The 20,322-nt window shown below is 36.9% G+C and overlaps 3 non-coding genes across 3 annotated transcripts; all 3 read right to left on the reverse strand.

Annotated features, from left to right (window-relative positions):
• Window positions 1-1,105: 1,105 nt before the first annotated feature.
• LOC113705165 (small nucleolar RNA R71) lies at window positions 1,106-1,212 on the reverse strand. The gene has a single exon (XR_003451812.1). It is a non-coding gene; the product is annotated as a small nucleolar RNA R71 (small nucleolar RNA).
• An 8,859-nt stretch (window positions 1,213-10,071) lies between these two features.
• Window positions 10,072-10,178, reverse strand: LOC140013156 (small nucleolar RNA R71). Its single transcript, XR_011820225.1, has one exon. It is a non-coding gene; the product is annotated as a small nucleolar RNA R71 (small nucleolar RNA).
• An 8,858-nt stretch (window positions 10,179-19,036) lies between these two features.
• LOC113705166 (small nucleolar RNA R71) lies at window positions 19,037-19,143 on the reverse strand. Its single transcript, XR_003451813.1, has one exon. It is a non-coding gene; the product is annotated as a small nucleolar RNA R71 (small nucleolar RNA).
• Window positions 19,144-20,322: the final 1,179 nt, after the last annotated feature.

Genomic DNA, 20,322 nt, shown 5'->3' on the forward strand with positions numbered 1-20,322 from the left:
TGTTTTAACCCATTATTATCATGAGAATGTGATTTTGGTATTTCTGGAAATGAATCCTTGGTGAAACAAGAGCAGTAACAAGTGTTGAATTAATTCATTTTAGATCTTTTGTGTCATAAGTGGAATCTACATCCCTAGATCTTAATATTTAGTGAATTCTACTCCTATTGTGAAATTGCATTTATCTAGTTAAGAACTCTTGTAGTTGAATTAAAATCTGAAGTTTCTGCTCAAATTAATTGTGAGTCTAAATAATAGAGTAAATTAGTATCTAATAAGTGTTTTAAATTGCTCCTCGTGGGATCGACCCGATACACATCTCGTACTACAATTGCGACCTGTATACTTGCAGTCCAACGGGTGTAAATTCGGAATTAAACTTGCACTTAAAGTAAAAACCCGTCAAGTTTTTGGCGCCGTTGCCGGGGAGCGGCAATATTAGAGTCTAATCATATTTATTAATTTAGACAGCTTTATTTTTTAGATTATATTTAATCTTATATTATAATCAGTTTTTTTTTTTTTACCATTGAAGTTGCATAATATCCCTTATTTCCGTTTGTAGTGTATGCACCGGGAGTCTCGAGAAGTCGCACCTTTCGATCCAGAAATTGAGAGGACACTACGTAGACAAAGGAGGCACACACAACAGCAAGAGGAACAAGAGATTTGGCAACCGATAGAGGAAATTTTGATAGAACTACCATTTGAAGAAGAAATGGCTGAAAATGAAGCAAATAGGCGAGTTCTACGAGATTTTGCTCTACCGGGAACACAAGGATCTCAAACAAGCATAGTAAGGCCTACGGTAAATGCTAACAACTTTGAGATTAAGCCATCACTTATCCAAATGGTTCAACAATCTCAATTTGGAGGTAATGCTGTAGAAGATCCTAACTCACACTTAGCTACATTCTTAGAAATATGTGATACAATTAAAATGAATGGAGTTAGTGATGATGCTGTAAGGTTACGGTTGTTCCCATTTTCATTAAGAGATAAGGCAAAAATGTGGTTACACTCTCATGCTCCTAACACTTTTACCACATGGGATGATTTATCAAGGGCATTTTTGAATAAGTATTTTCCACCTGGTAAGACTGCTAAGCTAAGAATGGATATCACTGGTTTTAGTCAAATGGAAGGAGAATCATTATATGAAGCATGGGAAAGGTTTAGAGATTTGTTACGGAAATGTCCACACCATGGACTACCCGAATGGCTGATTATACAAACCTTTTATAATGGTTTATCTTTCTCCACTAAAACTATCATTGATGCAGCCGCAGGTGGAGCTTTAATGGGTAAATCACCCCAAGAAGCTCAGAATTTGATAGAAGAAATGGCCGCAAATAACTACCAATGGGCCAATGAAAGAGGTAATACGAGACGTCACGCAGGTATGATAGAAATGGACACTCTCAATATGCTGAGTGCTCAAATGAATGATGTGATGAAATTGCTAAGTAGACAAGGTGGAGTTGGTCCAAGTTCATCTAATGCACACGTAGCTTGTTGCTCTTTCTGTGGAGGTGAACATGATATTAATGAGTGTATTGATTCTGAGCAGGTACAATTTGTCAATAATTACAACCGAAATGCTCCAAATAATCCCTACTCGAATACTTACAATCCGGGGTGGAGAAATCATCCAAACTTTGGATGGAAAGATCAAGGCAATCAACAAAGGCCAACCAATCCGCCGGGATTTCAACCAAGGCAACCACAGGCTGAAACTAAACCAAGTTGGGAGATCGCGGTGGAAAAACTTGCTAAGGTGACTTCGGATAGATTCGAGCGAGTTGAGGGGCGGTTGGACCAATTAGCTGGGATGTACAGAAACTTGGAGGTTCAAATTGGTCAAATTGCCAATGTGATCAACAATAGAAACCCTGGTGAATTATCAAGTAAAACCGAAGTGAATCCGAGAGAGCATGTCAATGCAATCATTCTTAGAAGCGGTAAAACGGTTGAGGGATTCGATTTTGAAAATTCAGGTGGTGAAAAAGACAAGAAGCAAGCAATTGAAGGGGAGCAAGAAAGTCAAAATGATCATGTTATCATTGATATTGATGCACTTCATCCCAAATTAAATTCTAATGTGATACCTTTTGCTCACAGGTTGAAGAAAGATGGACAGGATCGGGAGTTTGAAAAGTTCTTCAAAATGTTTAAACAATTGCACATTAACATTCCTTTCATTGATGCTATAACACAGATTCCCTCTTATGCACGTTTCTTGAAAGACATCATGTCAAAGAAGAGGAAAATTGTAGATAATGAGATGATAGCATTAACGGAAGAGTGTAGTGCATTGATTAAGAATAAACTCCCTCCTAAATTGAAAGATCCGGGAAGTTTTTCTATTTCTTGCACTATTGGTCAATTGCATTTTTCTAATGCTTTATGTGATTTAGGTGCAAGTGTGTCACTTATGCCGTTATCGGTTGCCCGGAGATTGGGATTTCAAGAGCTAAAAGCTACCAATATTACATTGCAATTGGCGGATCGGTCAATCACACGTCCCATGGGTATTTTGGAAAATGTGCTCATAAAGGTAAGACAATCTATAATACCTGTGGATTTTGTTGTCTTAGATATTGAAGAAGATGTGAGAATGCCAATTATTCTAGGACGACCGTTTTTAGCCACTGCACGAACTATAATTGATGTAGAAAATGGTAAGCTTATATTACGGGTTAATGGTGAGGAATTGGAATTCAATTTGGATAATAAAGAAGGGAATATAGAGCCTACTGCTCTTGTTTCTAATATGCCATATGATGAAAAGGTTAACCAAGAAAGGATCGAAGAAGTTAAATTTATAAATGTCCTTGGTACTAACTTTCATGGTGTAGGAACAAAGGAGGAGAAGATAAGGATGGAAGTTGGCTTAATAAATTCTCCATTCCATGAAGAAAATGGTGAAAAGTTGAGCCAATTCAGAAAAGACAAGCAAAATCCACTCCAAGGTGAAGTTGAGCCTCTCTATGACAAGTCTAATATTCCTCCTTGGCATTTGAGGAAATTGGACTATGAAGATCAATGCATGGTTCACCACATGGTGGATTGGTTCGGGAGTTTCGACCCATGGGGAGAAAATCTCTCTCTAATGCTCTAAAGTGATTCAACTTTTTCAGTCGAGCCAACGACTATAAACAAAAGCGCTAATTGGGAGGCAACCCAATATTTAGGTTATATTTGTTAACTTGGTGTGATTTTGTGGTTTGAATCAATGTTTTAGCTAAATTGTTGTTTTTGTAATGTAGGGTTGGCAATTGAAGGCAAGGATGACCAATTGAGTACAAAAAAGGCGAACTTTGATCAAACAACTCAACCCCTCGATTTGCGTTAAAGGTTTTTTTGATTCATTATAAAGGGGTAAAATGCATGTTTTTAATGTTTTACATTTGTTCCAGCCATTAAAATTGGCAAACAAATGATCTATGATGCATTTTGAGTCATTGGGGTACCTTTTGTAATTTTTCAAAAGTTGAAATTCTGCTAAAAATCGAAGCAGAAAACGCGTTTTCAAAGAAAACGCGACTACAAGTCGCGTTTCTCAGAATCGCGTTTTCAATTCTGCACCTGCAGAACAGAAAACGCGCCTTCAAAACGCGACCAAAATTCGCGTTTTAATGGAAGTCGCGTTTTCAAGCCTGGATCAAGACTCAAAAACGCGACTTCGGAAACGCGACTCTAAGTCGCGTTTTCAAACACAGTCGCGTTTTCAGTCCTGCAAGATTTGTGCAGGAAACGCGACTTCAAAAACGCGAGTTGAAGGCGCGTTTTTAGTCGCGTTTTCTGTGTCTGAATATAGCCTTCAGAAACGCGATTTCAGCTTCAAATTTTTTTTTTTTTCCTCTCTTCTCAATTTTTCCAGCCGCGTTTTTCCTTCTTCTCTTCTACCCAACTCACAAATCTTCATTTATACTCCATAATCTTGCTAGAAATCATCACCCCAACACCTTTTGAGCTTCATATACCCTTTTTAACCGATTAAAATCCAAGAAAAACACCTAAAATCAGGTTTTTGACGGATTAAAGGTTAGGGTTCTTAAACTCTAATTTCTTCTATTTGAGGTCAATTGGTGGTTGTTTCATAGGGCTTTTGACATTTTTAGCATCACCAAACATCCTTCTACGTGATTGAGGTAAGTTTCTTCATCAAATCTTTTGATTTTAGAAAGTCATATTTTTTTTATCCTGAGCTATCTGACATCTTTTAATGTCGAAAATTTGATGATGTATTTGACCATTTTTGAATTTATTCATGCTTATTAAGATTGTTTAAGTATGTTTACATGTTTAAATGTAGCAAGTTGTTGGTCATTATTGCTTTAAAAATTTCACAATTGCTATATTTGGAGGAAATTGGAAAATGGATTTAGGATGTTTTTGAGCCATTGGTGATGTTAAATTATGATTAAAAATGGTTAGTTGATGATGTTTAAGCATGTGCATTGTGTATAGTGAGTAATTTGGTTGATTTGGTGAGTTAATTAGTTTAATTTTTGCCTAAACATGATTATAGCTAAAAGCATATTATTATTGTTAATTCTAAATAGTTATAATCATAATTGTTCCTATTTTCACTAATTAAATTATAATTGATACATATCTTGTGTAATTTGGTGATTTTGGGCAACTTTAGGCAGAAAATATGTCTTGTACGATCATTGAATGATTAGAACTTGAGCAATTGTATTTGAGGTTATTTGGATTAATGCTGAACTTTTGTTGCCAAATAATGAGTTGTAGTACATGTGGATAATTGAAATATTTTTTAGGTACTATGCCAAGGGGAAGAAGAGCGGTACTTTCATCCTCTAGTAGTGAGGAGAGGGAGGTTAATGAAGAGATGGAGGTGACTGAAGAGGAGAATTCACCTTCTCCTCCACCAGTTAACCGTCGACCTGGTGAGGGCACCTCCCGTGGAGCGGAAAAATCGGTATTTGACAGTGCTAGGTTCAATACTCGCAGGAATCAGGAGTGGCATGAGGCGCGTGCTAATTTGGAGTTTTTGTTTGAGATGCACGTCAGTCCACCAGTTGAGATGATGTACAACATCTCAGAGGCTTTTGCTCAGCTAGGATGGGCTCCGATTCTCACCCTTCCAAACCATTACTACCCAGACTTGGTGCGCGAGTTTTACGCCAACATTGAAAGTAAGGCGCGCCATAGTGGAGAAATAGTTGAGTCCTGGGTGCGTGGAAGACGAATCACCTTGTCACGGCAAGATTTGGCTGCTATTTTGGGGTGTATGGATGACGGACGTCCAGTAGACTTGAAGAAGGAGTTTGTTCCCCCGAATAGGAGATGGGATCCTTCATTGGCCATGGCTAGGTTTGGTCTCGAGTACCAACCTTTTCGCTCTACCAGAAAGGAGACCATATTGGCGAATGTATTCGAACCTCGTCATCGTCTTATCATTTACATGATGGCTCACAATGTCATCCCAAAGAAGACGGGGCACACGGACGTCCGCAAGAGCGATATCTACTTCTTGGATTACATGTTCCATAACCGGACATCTCCATATGCTCGGATTTCATTGCCTAACATCATCATCAGCCACATTAGGTCTACGGCGAGGCGTAAGACAACTTCCTTCAAACTTTCATTTCCTCGTCTACTGACTTTAATCTTCCCCCGTTTTGAAGTTCCGTTGGAAGGCATGCGGCGGGAGTATGTTCCACCACGTGCTGAGATGACTATCACTACTCTTCGCCGCCTTGGTATTGGCACGGGAGACATTCCACGCCCTGTTCAGGAGCGGAGACAAAAGGCTAGACATGGTCGCGATGGAGCTGGACCATCTACTGCAGCACCACCTCCTCCTCCACCACAAACTAATTGGCAGCGACTTTTTGATCATATGGAGGACTTTGCATTCCAGTTCGCTGACGTTAGGAATCGTCTAAGCCGAATTGAAGATCATTTGGGCATTCATCCACCGCCCAATCGTGATGCACAGGATGACGATGATGCTGAGGGAGATGACTGACTTGGCACACTGCAGAAGCTATCTTTAGTTGATGAACTTGCTTGCCTAATTATCTTAACTTGTGGAACTTAAGATGTTTAACTTCATTTTATTTTTCTGTTTTCTATGTGGTAGGTACTTGTATTTTGACAGTGGTTCGTGATTAGTGGCTGATAAGGATCTCAGCCATTGACTTGGGGAGTACTTCTTTCTTTTCTTTTCTTCTTTTGTTTCATTTCTTCCCTACACATTGAGGACAATGTGTAATTTAAGTGTGGGGGGAGAAATATGTGTGATACTTGTGGTTTTAGTTGTGTTTGATATAATTCTTGTGCTTAAATGGTGTTTCTTGTGGTTGCTGGCAGGGAGTTTTAGTCCACTTTTAAGGGGAGACTTGTGGTTTTAGTTGTGTTTGATATAATTCTTGTGCTTAAATGGTGTTTCTTGTGGTTGCTGGCAGGGAGTTTTAGTCCACTTTTAAGGGGAGACTTGTGGTTTTAGTTGTGTTTGATATAATTCTTGTGCTTAAATGGTGTTTCTTGTGGTTGCTGGCAGGGAGTTTTAGTCCACTTTTAAGGGGAGACTCTGTCAAAATTTTTCCAAAACCTTAAATAAAATTTTGTCACTTATCCTTTTAAAATAAATATATGCGGTTTTGATACTTCTTTTCTCATGAAATTTGGAAATGATTTTTATGTGATTATAATTTTTACATCTATAGGAAAGTATATCTAGTAAAGTGGAGAAAATTATGCCTACATTTTGTATATTTGATGAAAATTCTTCTTTTTATCTAATCTTATAAGATAAGAAATTAATATGGTTAATAAGTGTCATACTCTTCTCATGATTACTCTTAGAGGGAATTTTATTATATATATATATATCAAAAAAAAAAAAAGAGGGTTATTCTACTCCAATGATTCTCATACCGAGTAACCGGGGGTTGGCATCTACAAATGTCGACATTCGCGTAAAAAGGTACTTGAATTAAGAGTATGCAAAGCAACTTGAGTATGTGAAATGTTGAGTAACCGGGGATCTGCATCTAAAAATGTTGATCTTCGCGTCAAAAGGCATTTTTCACAACTTAAGTAATATTTAACCCTTAAAATATAAAAAAAATAAAATAATAATAAATAAATAAATAAAAAGTAAATTAAATCCCTCTTTAAGAAAAATAAGAAGTTGATCATGAGATTAGTTAGCATCTTTATTGACTATAGGAGTTGCTTGCTTGCGAAATTGGATAAAAATAAGAAGTTGAGTTGAATTGGCAAAATTATGGTATACTTGGCTCTTCTTTGCTTGATATTATGAGTACTTGAACTTAATGGAAAGATCACATAAGGGTTATTTACCTTGATTCAAGGAAATGGAGTTGAAATACTACATATGTTTATTTTCAATTTTTTTGGATCATTGATGGTTAGAATTTTATATTGCTTGAGGACAAGCAATGATTCAAGTGTGGGGGTATTTGATAAGAGTTTATTTTACGTATTTTTAAGTGCATTTTATTAGTTAATTTTGAGTTGATTATTTAGTTTTATAAATAAAATAAAGAGGTTTTTGGTAAAATTATATATTTTTGGTAAAAGTGGATAATATTGCATTTTTAGTGATTTTAATGGTAAAACCTTCATTTTTATGCAGGAATGATGACTCAATCACCAAAGGATGGCAAATGAGATGAAAAATAGAGATTTGGTGATGAAATTAAGTGGTGAAAAGAAAAATGAAGTGAAAAACGTTCAAATGAAGAATTGCACTTCAAGTCAGTTTTGACACTCTTCAGTATTTTGACCATATCTGGAGTTACACTTATCGGATTGAGGTGATCTTTATACCATTTTAAAGCTAAGAAAGAGACCTACAATTCGTATGAAGACATCGAAATCCATTTCTGCCATCTTCATGGGCAAAACGTTGGAATACAGAAGCTGCATTCTGTGGTCGGAAGTTAAAACAGAGGTTTGAACAGGTGACAGTATTTCGATCATATCTCAGGCCACAAAGCTCCGATTTGGATGATTCTTAAAGCATTGGAAAGCTAACTCAAAGGGCTACAACTTTTGTGTTTTGCACAAAAGCTAGTTCGGCCTGAATCATGGAGAAAATTGCAGTTGAAATAAGGCCAGAGTGAAAACGCGAGTAGACAAAACGCGAGTTATGCCGCGTTTTGTGTAGGCACGTTTTATAGCCGAAATTCTGCAATTTGACTCAGTCAATTCTCTTGTGTTCATACCACTTTCCAGCTATAAGATGCAAGGGAATTCGGTGCACATGCTTCTGCAATAAAAGAGAAGACCAAATGAGTGTGGACAAAAGGAAACATCATATCTTTGACTTCTTTTTACAAAATCTGAGTGGAGGAAATTATGAAGTGAGAGGAATGGAATTTCTACCACCTTTTATGCAGAAATATGGGGAGAGGTCTGAGATCCATTCGTAGCTTAGCTTCTTACAGAAAAACATATTCTCTCTACCTAGGACTTGCAAGGGGCAATTGGGATTTCATCTTGTAATCATCTAAGTTCAAGACAAAGGAGATTTTTGGAAGGCTTTACCATATCTTGGCTAAGATTTTCTTTACTCTGTTTGTATTTGTAATTCATGATGATTTACATTAATGAAGTTATGAGTGTTTTATCATTCATGAGTAGCTAATTTTCTTTATCTAGGGAGTAGATGAAGCTTATGGCCAAATGATATGAAGTGATTGTTATTCATGCCTGTTATGTCTTGTATTAACTTATCTACTTGTGTATGTTGGATTACTTGTTGTTGCTTGATCACCAATAGCAGGTTTATAGTTATTTTTATTCATTGAGAAATGGTAAAAATAATGGAATGACACAAGTAGAACTTGAGTTGTATATTCATGAGAATAGAAATACATTCAAGTGGATGAAATCTGCATTTCATGTGTGAATAAGAACAGATTTAGTATTTACCAAGAGATTAGGAAAAACTAATCTGTTTTAACCCATTATTATCATGAGAATGTGATTTTGGTATTTCTGGAAATGAATCCTTGGTGAAACAAGAGCAGTAACAAGTGTTGAATTAATTCATTTTAGATCTTTTGTGTCATAAGTGGAATCTACATCCCTAGATCTTAATATTTAGTGAATTCTACTCCTATTGTGAAATTGCATTTATCTAGTTAAGAACTCTTGTAGTTGAATTAAAATCTGAAGTTTCTGCTCAAATTAATTGTGAGTCTAAATAATAGAGTAAATTAGTATCTAATAAGTGTTTTAAATTGCTCCTCGTGGGATCGACCCGATACACATCTCGTACTACAATTGCGACCTGTATACTTGCAGTCCAACGGGTGTAAATTCGGAATTAAACTTGCACTTAAAGTAAAAACCCGTCAAGTTTTTGGCGCCGTTGCCGGGGAGCGGCAATATTAGAGTCTAATCATATTTATTAATTTAGACAGCTTTATTTTTTAGATTATATTTAATCTTATATTATAATCAGTTTTTTTTTTTTTACCATTGAAGTTGCATAATATCCCTTATTTCCGTTTGTAGTGTATGCACCGGGAGTCTCGAGAAGTCGCACCTTTCGATCCAGAAATTGAGAGGACACTACGTAGACAAAGGAGGCACACACAACAGCAAGAGGAACAAGAGATTTGGCAACCGATAGAGGAAATTTTGATAGAACTACCATTTGAAGAAGAAATGGCTGAAAATGAAGCAAATAGGCGAGTTCTACGAGATTTTGCTCTACCGGGAACACAAGGATCTCAAACAAGCATAGTAAGGCCTACGGTAAATGCTAACAACTTTGAGATTAAGCCATCACTTATCCAAATGGTTCAACAATCTCAATTTGGAGGTAATGCTGTAGAAGATCCTAACTCACACTTAGCTACATTCTTAGAAATATGTGATACAATTAAAATGAATGGAGTTAGTGATGATGCTGTAAGGTTACGGTTGTTCCCATTTTCATTAAGAGATAAGGCAAAAATGTGGTTACACTCTCATGCTCCTAACACTTTTACCACATGGGATGATTTATCAAGGGCATTTTTGAATAAGTATTTTCCACCTGGTAAGACTGCTAAGCTAAGAATGGATATCACTGGTTTTAGTCAAATGGAAGGAGAATCATTATATGAAGCATGGGAAAGGTTTAGAGATTTGTTACGGAAATGTCCACACCATGGACTACCCGAATGGCTGATTATACAAACCTTTTATAATGGTTTATCTTTCTCCACTAAAACTATCATTGATGCAGCCGCAGGTGGAGCTTTAATGGGTAAATCACCCCAAGAAGCTCAGAATTTGATAGAAGAAATGGCCGCAAATAACTACCAATGGGCCAATGAAAGAGGTAATACGAGACGTCACGCAGGTATGATAGAAATGGACACTCTCAATATGCTGAGTGCTCAAATGAATGATGTGATGAAATTGCTAAGTAGACAAGGTGGAGTTGGTCCAAGTTCATCTAATGCACACGTAGCTTGTTGCTCTTTCTGTGGAGGTGAACATGATATTAATGAGTGTATTGATTCTGAGCAGGTACAATTTGTCAATAATTACAACCGAAATGCTCCAAATAATCCCTACTCGAATACTTACAATCCGGGGTGGAGAAATCATCCAAACTTTGGATGGAAAGATCAAGGCAATCAACAAAGGCCAACCAATCCGCCGGGATTTCAACCAAGGCAACCACAGGCTGAAACTAAACCAAGTTGGGAGATCGCGGTGGAAAAACTTGCTAAGGTGACTTCGGATAGATTCGAGCGAGTTGAGGGGCGGTTGGACCAATTAGCTGGGATGTACAGAAACTTGGAGGTTCAAATTGGTCAAATTGCCAATGTGATCAACAATAGAAACCCTGGTGAATTATCAAGTAAAACCGAAGTGAATCCGAGAGAGCATGTCAATGCAATCATTCTTAGAAGCGGTAAAACGGTTGAGGGATTCGATTTTGAAAATTCAGGTGGTGAAAAAGACAAGAAGCAAGCAATTGAAGGGGAGCAAGAAAGTCAAAATGATCATGTTATCATTGATATTGATGCACTTCATCCCAAATTAAATTCTAATGTGATACCTTTTGCTCACAGGTTGAAGAAAGATGGACAGGATCGGGAGTTTGAAAAGTTCTTCAAAATGTTTAAACAATTGCACATTAACATTCCTTTCATTGATGCTATAACACAGATTCCCTCTTATGCACGTTTCTTGAAAGACATCATGTCAAAGAAGAGGAAAATTGTAGATAATGAGATGATAGCATTAACGGAAGAGTGTAGTGCATTGATTAAGAATAAACTCCCTCCTAAATTGAAAGATCCGGGAAGTTTTTCTATTTCTTGCACTATTGGTCAATTGCATTTTTCTAATGCTTTATGTGATTTAGGTGCAAGTGTGTCACTTATGCCGTTATCGGTTGCCCGGAGATTGGGATTTCAAGAGCTAAAAGCTACCAATATTACATTGCAATTGGCGGATCGGTCAATCACACGTCCCATGGGTATTTTGGAAAATGTGCTCATAAAGGTAAGACAATCTATAATACCTGTGGATTTTGTTGTCTTAGATATTGAAGAAGATGTGAGAATGCCAATTATTCTAGGACGACCGTTTTTAGCCACTGCACGAACTATAATTGATGTAGAAAATGGTAAGCTTATATTACGGGTTAATGGTGAGGAATTGGAATTCAATTTGGATAATAAAGAAGGGAATATAGAGCCTACTGCTCTTGTTTCTAATATGCCATATGATGAAAAGGTTAACCAAGAAAGGATCGAAGAAGTTAAATTTATAAATGTCCTTGGTACTAACTTTCATGGTGTAGGAACAAAGGAGGAGAAGATAAGGATGGAAGTTGGCTTAATAAATTCTCCATTCCATGAAGAAAATGGTGAAAAGTTGAGCCAATTCAGAAAAGACAAGCAAAATCCACTCCAAGGTGAAGTTGAGCCTCTCTATGACAAGTCTAATATTCCTCCTTGGCATTTGAGGAAATTGGACTATGAAGATCAATGCATGGTTCACCACATGGTGGATTGGTTCGGGAGTTTCGACCCATGGGGAGAAAATCTCTCTCTAATGCTCTAAAGTGATTCAACTTTTTCAGTCGAGCCAACGACTATAAACAAAAGCGCTAATTGGGAGGCAACCCAATATTTAGGTTATATTTGTTAACTTGGTGTGATTTTGTGGTTTGAATCAATGTTTTAGCTAAATTGTTGTTTTTGTAATGTAGGGTTGGCAATTGAAGGCAAGGATGACCAATTGAGTACAAAAAAGGCGAACTTTGATCAAACAACTCAACCCCTCGATTTGCGTTAAAGGTTTTTTTGATTCATTATAAAGGGGTAAAATGCATGTTTTTAATGTTTTACATTTGTTCCAGCCATTAAAATTGGCAAACAAATGATCTATGATGCATTTTGAGTCATTGGGGTACCTTTTGTAATTTTTCAAAAGTTGAAATTCTGCTAAAAATCGAAGCAGAAAACGCGTTTTCAAAGAAAACGCGACTACAAGTCGCGTTTCTCAGAATCGCGTTTTCAATTCTGCACCTGCAGAACAGAAAACGCGCCTTCAAAACGCGACCAAAATTCGCGTTTTAATGGAAGTCGCGTTTTCAAGCCTGGATCAAGACTCAAAAACGCGACTTCGGAAACGCGACTCTAAGTCGCGTTTTCAAACACAGTCGCGTTTTCAGTCCTGCAAGATTTGTGCAGGAAACGCGACTTCAAAAACGCGAGTTGAAGGCGCGTTTTTAGTCGCGTTTTCTGTGTCTGAATATAGCCTTCAGAAACGCGATTTCAGCTTCAAATTTTTTTTTTTTTCCTCTCTTCTCAATTTTTCCAGCCGCGTTTTTCCTTCTTCTCTTCTACCCAACTCACAAATCTTCATTTATACTCCATAATCTTGCTAGAAATCATCACCCCAACACCTTTTGAGCTTCATATACCCTTTTTAACCGATTAAAATCCAAGAAAAACACCTAAAATCAGGTTTTTGACGGATTAAAGGTTAGGGTTCTTAAACTCTAATTTCTTCTATTTGAGGTCAATTGGTGGTTGTTTCATAGGGCTTTTGACATTTTTAGCATCACCAAACATCCTTCTACGTGATTGAGGTAAGTTTCTTCATCAAATCTTTTGATTTTAGAAAGTCATATTTTTTTTATCCTGAGCTATCTGACATCTTTTAATGTCGAAAATTTGATGATGTATTTGACCATTTTTGAATTTATTCATGCTTATTAAGATTGTTTAAGTATGTTTACATGTTTAAATGTAGCAAGTTGTTGGTCATTATTGCTTTAAAAATTTCACAATTGCTATATTTGGAGGAAATTGGAAAATGGATTTAGGATGTTTTTGAGCCATTGGTGATGTTAAATTATGATTAAAAATGGTTAGTTGATGATGTTTAAGCATGTGCATTGTGTATAGTGAGTAATTTGGTTGATTTGGTGAGTTAATTAGTTTAATTTTTGCCTAAACATGATTATAGCTAAAAGCATATTATTATTGTTAATTCTAAATAGTTATAATCATAATTGTTCCTATTTTCACTAATTAAATTATAATTGATACATATCTTGTGTAATTTGGTGATTTTGGGCAACTTTAGGCAGAAAATATGTCTTGTACGATCATTGAATGATTAGAACTTGAGCAATTGTATTTGAGGTTATTTGGATTAATGCTGAACTTTTGTTGCCAAATAATGAGTTGTAGTACATGTGGATAATTGAAATATTTTTTAGGTACTATGCCAAGGGGAAGAAGAGCGGTACTTTCATCCTCTAGTAGTGAGGAGAGGGAGGTTAATGAAGAGATGGAGGTGACTGAAGAGGAGAATTCACCTTCTCCTCCACCAGTTAACCGTCGACCTGGTGAGGGCACCTCCCGTGGAGCGGAAAAATCGGTATTTGACAGTGCTAGGTTCAATACTCGCAGGAATCAGGAGTGGCATGAGGCGCGTGCTAATTTGGAGTTTTTGTTTGAGATGCACGTCAGTCCACCAGTTGAGATGATGTACAACATCTCAGAGGCTTTTGCTCAGCTAGGATGGGCTCCGATTCTCACCCTTCCAAACCATTACTACCCAGACTTGGTGCGCGAGTTTTACGCCAACATTGAAAGTAAGGCGCGCCATAGTGGAGAAATAGTTGAGTCCTGGGTGCGTGGAAGACGAATCACCTTGTCACGGCAAGATTTGGCTGCTATTTTGGGGTGTATGGATGACGGACGTCCAGTAGACTTGAAGAAGGAGTTTGTTCCCCCGAATAGGAGATGGGATCCTTCATTGGCCATGGCTAGGTTTGGTCTCGAGTACCAACCTTTTCGCTCTACCAGAAAGGAGACCATATTGGCGAATGTATTCGAACCTCGTCATCGTCTTATCATTTACATGATGGCTCACAATGTCATCCCAAAGAAGACGGGGCACACGGACGTCCGCAAGAGCGATATCTACTTCTTGGATTACATGTTCCATAACCGGACATCTCCATATGCTCGGATTTCATTGCCTAACATCATCATCAGCCACATTAGGTCTACGGCGAGGCGTAAGACAACTTCCTTCAAACTTTCATTTCCTCGTCTACTGACTTTAATCTTCCCCCGTTTTGAAGTTCCGTTGGAAGGCATGCGGCGGGAGTATGTTCCACCACGTGCTGAGATGACTATCACTACTCTTCGCCGCCTTGGTATTGGCACGGGAGACATTCCACGCCCTGTTCAGGAGCGGAGACAAAAGGCTAGACATGGTCGCGATGGAGCTGGACCATCTACTGCAGCACCACCTCCTCCTCCACCACAAACTAATTGGCAGCGACTTTTTGATCATATGGAGGACTTTGCATTCCAGTTCGCTGACGTTAGGAATCGTCTAAGCCGAATTGAAGATCATTTGGGCATTCATCCACCGCCCAATCGTGATGCACAGGATGACGATGATGCTGAGGGAGATGACTGACTTGGCACACTGCAGAAGCTATCTTTAGTTGATGAACTTGCTTGCCTAATTATCTTAACTTGTGGAACTTAAGATGTTTAACTTCATTTTATTTTTCTGTTTTCTATGTGGTAGGTACTTGTATTTTGACAGTGGTTCGTGATTAGTGGCTGATAAGGATCTCAGCCATTGACTTGGGGAGTACTTCTTTCTTTTCTTTTCTTCTTTTGTTTCATTTCTTCCCTACACATTGAGGACAATGTGTAATTTAAGTGTGGGGGGAGAAATATGTGTGATACTTGTGGTTTTAGTTGTGTTTGATATAATTCTTGTGCTTAAATGGTGTTTCTTGTGGTTGCTGGCAGGGAGTTTTAGTCCACTTTTAAGGGGAGACTTGTGGTTTTAGTTGTGTTTGATATAATTCTTGTGCTTAAATGGTGTTTCTTGTGGTTGCTGGCAGGGAGTTTTAGTCCACTTTTAAGGGGAGACTTGTGGTTTTAGTTGTGTTTGATATAATTCTTGTGCTTAAATGGTGTTTCTTGTGGTTGCTGGCAGGGAGTTTTAGTCCACTTTTAAGGGGAGACTCTGTCAAAATTTTTCCAAAACCTTAAATAAAATTTTGTCACTTATCCTTTTAAAATAAATATATGCGGTTTTGATACTTCTTTTCTCATGAAATTTGGAAATGATTTTTATGTGATTATAATTTTTACATCTATAGGAAAGTATATCTAGTAAAGTGGAGAAAATTATGCCTACATTTTGTATATTTGATGAAAATTCTTCTTTTTATCTAATCTTATAAGATAAGAAATTAATATGGTTAATAAGTGTCATACTCTTCTCATGATTACTCTTAGAGGGAATTTTATTATATATATATATATCAAAAAAAAAAAAGAGGGTTATTCTACTCCAATGATTCTCATACCGAGTAACCGGGGGTTGGCATCTACAAATGTCGACATTCGCGTAAAAAGGTACTTGAATTAAGAGTATGCAAAGCAACTTGAGTATGTGAAATGTTGAGTAACCGGGGATCTGCATCTAAAAATGTTGATCTTCGCGTCAAAAGGCATTTTTCACAACTTAAGTAATATTTAACCCTTAAAATATAAAAAAAATAAAATAATAATAAATAAATAAATAAAAAGTAAATTAAATCCCTCTTTAAGAAAAATAAGAAGTTGATCATGAGATTAGTTAGCATCTTTATTGACTATAGGAGTTGCTTGCTTGCGAAATTGGATAAAAATAAGAAGTTGAGTTGAATTGGCAAAATTATGGTATACTTGGCTCTTCTTTGCTTGATATTATGAGTACTTGAACTTAATGGAAAGATCACATAAGGGTTATTTACCTTGATTCAAGGAAATGGAGTTGAAATACTACATATGTTTATTTTCAATTTTTTTGGATCATTGATGGTTAGAATTTTATATTGCTTGAGGACAAGCAATGATTCAAGTGTGGGGGTATTTGATAAGAGTTTATTTTACGTATTTTTAAGTGCATTTTATTAGTTAATTTTGAGTTGATTATTTAGTTTTATAAATAAAATAAAGAGGTTTTTGGTAAAATTATATATTTTTGGTAAAAGTGGATAATATTGCATTTTTAGTGATTTTAATGGTAAAACCTTCATTTTTATGCAGGAATGATGACTCAATCACCAAAGGATGGCAAATGAGATGAAAAATAGAGATTTGGTGATGAAATTAAGTGGTGAAAAGAAAAATGAAGTGAAAAACGTTCAAATGAAGAATTGCACTTCAAGTCAGTTTTGACACTCTTCAGTATTTTGACCATATCTGGAGTTACACTTATCGGATTGAGGTGATCTTTATACCATTTTAAAGCTAAGAAAGAGACCTACAATTCGTATGAAGACATCGAAATCCATTTCTGCCATCTTCATGGGCAAAACGTTGGAATACAGAAGCTGCATTCTGTGGTCGGAAGTTAAAACAGAGGTTTGAACAGGTGACAGTATTTCGATCATATCTCAGGCCACAAAGCTCCGATTTGGATGATTCTTAAAGCATTGGAAAGCTAACTCAAAGGGCTACAACTTTTGTGTTTTGCACAAAAGCTAGTTCGGCCTGAATCATGGAGAAAATTGCAGTTGAAATAAGGCCAGAGTGAAAACGCGAGTAGACAAAACGCGAGTTATGCCGCGTTTTGTGTAGGCACGTTTTATAGCCGAAATTCTGCAATTTGACTCAGTCAATTCTCTTGTGTTCATACCACTTTCCAGCTATAAGATGCAAGGGAATTCGGTGCACATGCTTCTGCAATAAAAGAGAAGACCAAATGAGTGTGGACAAAAGGAAACATCATATCTTTGACTTCTTTTTACAAAATCTGAGTGGAGGAAATTATGAAGTGAGAGGAATGGAATTTCTACCACCTTTTATGCAGAAATATGGGGAGAGGTCTGAGATCCATTCGTAGCTTAGCTTCTTACAGAAAAACATATTCTCTCTACCTAGGACTTGCAAGGGGCAATTGGGATTTCATCTTGTAATCATCTAAGTTCAAGACAAAGGAGATTTTTGGAAGGCTTTACCATATCTTGGCTAAGATTTTCTTTACTCTGTTTGTATTTGTAATTCATGATGATTTACATTAATGAAGTTATGAGTGTTTTATCATTCATGAGTAGCTAATTTTCTTTATCTAGGGAGTAGATGAAGCTTATGGCCAAATGATATGAAGTGATTGTTATTCATGCCTGTTATGTCTTGTATTAACTTATCTACTTGTGTATGTTGGATTACTTGTTGTTGCTTGATCACCAATAGCAGGTTTATAGTTATTTTTATTCATTGAGAAATGGTAAAAATAATGGAATGACACAAGTAGAACTTGAGTTGTATATTCATGAGAATAGAAATACATTCAAGTGGATGAAATCTGCATTTCATGTGTGAATAAGAACAGATTTAGTATTTACCAAGAGATTAGGAAAAACTAATCTGTTTTAACCCATTATTATCATGAGAATGTGATTTTGGTATTTCTGGAAATGAATCCTTGGTGAAACAAGAGCAGTAACAAGTGTTGAATTAATTCATTTTAGATCTTTTGTGTCATAAGTGGAATCTACATCCCTAGATCTTAATATTTAGTGAATTCTACTCCTATTGTGAAATTGCATTTATCTAGTTAAGAACTCTTGTAGTTGAATTAAAATCTGAAGTTTCTGCTCAAATTAATTGTGAGTCTAAATAATAGAGTAAATTAGTATCTAATAAGTGTTTTAAATTGCTCCTCGTGGGATCGACCCGATACACATCTCGTACTACAATTGCGACCTGTATACTTGCAGTCCAACGGGTGTAAATTCGGAATTAAACTTGCACTTAAAGTAAAAACCCGTCAAGTTTTTGGCGCCGTTGCCGGGGAGCGGCAATATTAGAGTCTAATCATATTTATTAATTTAGACAGCTTTATTTTTTAGATTATATTTAATCTTATATTATAATCAGTTTTTTTTTTTTTACCATTGAAGTTGCATAATATCCCTTATTTCCGTTTGTAGTGTATGCACCGGGAGTCTCGAGAAGTCGCACCTTTCGATCCAGAAATTGAGAGGACACTACGTAGACAAAGGAGGCACACACAACAGCAAGAGGAACAAGAGATTTGGCAACCGATAGAGGAAATTTTGATAGAACTACCATTTGAAGAAGAAATGGCTGAAAATGAAGCAAATAGGCGAGTTCTACGAGATTTTGCTCTACCGGGAACACAAGGATCTCAAACAAGCATAGTAAGGCCTACGGTAAATGCTAACAACTTTGAGATTAAGCCATCACTTATCCAAATGGTTCAACAATCTCAATTTGGAGGTAATGCTGTAGAAGATCCTAACTCACACTTAGCTACATTCTTAGAAATATGTGATACAATTAAAATGAATGGAGTTAGTGATGATGCTGTAAGGTTACGGTTGTTCCCATTTTCATTAAGAGATAAGGCAAAAATGTGGTTACACTCTCATGCTCCTAACACTTTTACCACATGGGATGATTTATCAAGGGCATTTTTGAATAAGTATTTTCCACCTGGTAAGACTGCTAAGCTAAGAATGGATATCACTGGTTTTAGTCAAATGGAAGGAGAATCATTATATGAAGCATGGGAAAGGTTTAGAGATTTGTTACGGAAATGTCCACACCATGGACTACCCGAATGGCTGATTATACAAACCTTTTATAATGGTTTATCTTTCTCCACTAAAACTATCATTGATGCAGCCGCAGGTGGAGCTTTAATGGGTAAATCACCCCAAGAAGCTCAGAATTTGATAGAAGAAATGGCCGCAAATAACTACCAATGGGCCAATGAAAGAGGTAATACGAGACGTCACGCAGGTATGATAGAAATGGACACTCTCAATATGCTGAGTGCTCAAATGAATGATGTGATGAAATTGCTAAGTAGACAAGGTGGAGTTGGTCCAAGTTCATCTAATGCACACGTAGCTTGTTGCTCTTTCTGTGGAGGTGAACATGATATTAATGAGTGTATTGATTCTGAGCAGGTACAATTTGTCAATAATTACAACCGAAATGCTCCAAATAATCCCTACTCGAATACTTACAATCCGGGGTGGAGAAATCATCCAAACTTTGGATGGAAAGATCAAGGCAATCAACAAAGGCCAACCAATCCGCCGGGATTTCAACCAAGGCAACCACAGGCTGAAACTAAACCAAGTTGGGAGATCGCGGTGGAAAAACTTGCTAAGGTGACTTCGGATAGATTCGAGCGAGTTGAGGGGCGGTTGGACCAATTAGCTGGGATGTACAGAAACTTGGAGGTTCAAATTGGTCAAATTGCCAATGTGATCAACAATAGAAACCCTGGTGAATTATCAAGTAAAACCGAAGTGAATCCGAGAGAGCATGTCAATGCAATCATTCTTAGAAGCGGTAAAACGGTTGAGGGATTCGATTTTGAAAATTCAGGTGGTGAAAAAGACAAGAAGCAAGCAATTGAAGGGGAGCAAGAAAGTCAAAATGATCATGTTATCATTGATATTGATGCACTTCATCCCAAATTAAATTCTAATGTGATACCTTTTGCTCACAGGTTGAAGAAAGATGGACAGGATCGGGAGTTTGAAAAGTTCTTCAAAATGTTTAAACAATTGCACATTAACATTCCTTTCATTGATGCTATAACACAGATTCCCTCTTATGCACGTTTCTTGAAAGACATCATGTCAAAGAAGAGGAAAATTGTAGATAATGAGATGATAGCATTAACGGAAGAGTGTAGTGCATTGATTAAGAATAAACTCCCTCCTAAATTGAAAGATCCGGGAAGTTTTTCTATTTCTTGCACTATTGGTCAATTGCA

The sequence above is a fragment of the Coffea arabica genome, chromosome 8e (assembly GCF_036785885.1).
Source record: "Coffea arabica cultivar ET-39 chromosome 8e, Coffea Arabica ET-39 HiFi, whole genome shotgun sequence".
Taxonomy (NCBI): domain Eukaryota; kingdom Viridiplantae; phylum Streptophyta; class Magnoliopsida; order Gentianales; family Rubiaceae; genus Coffea; species Coffea arabica.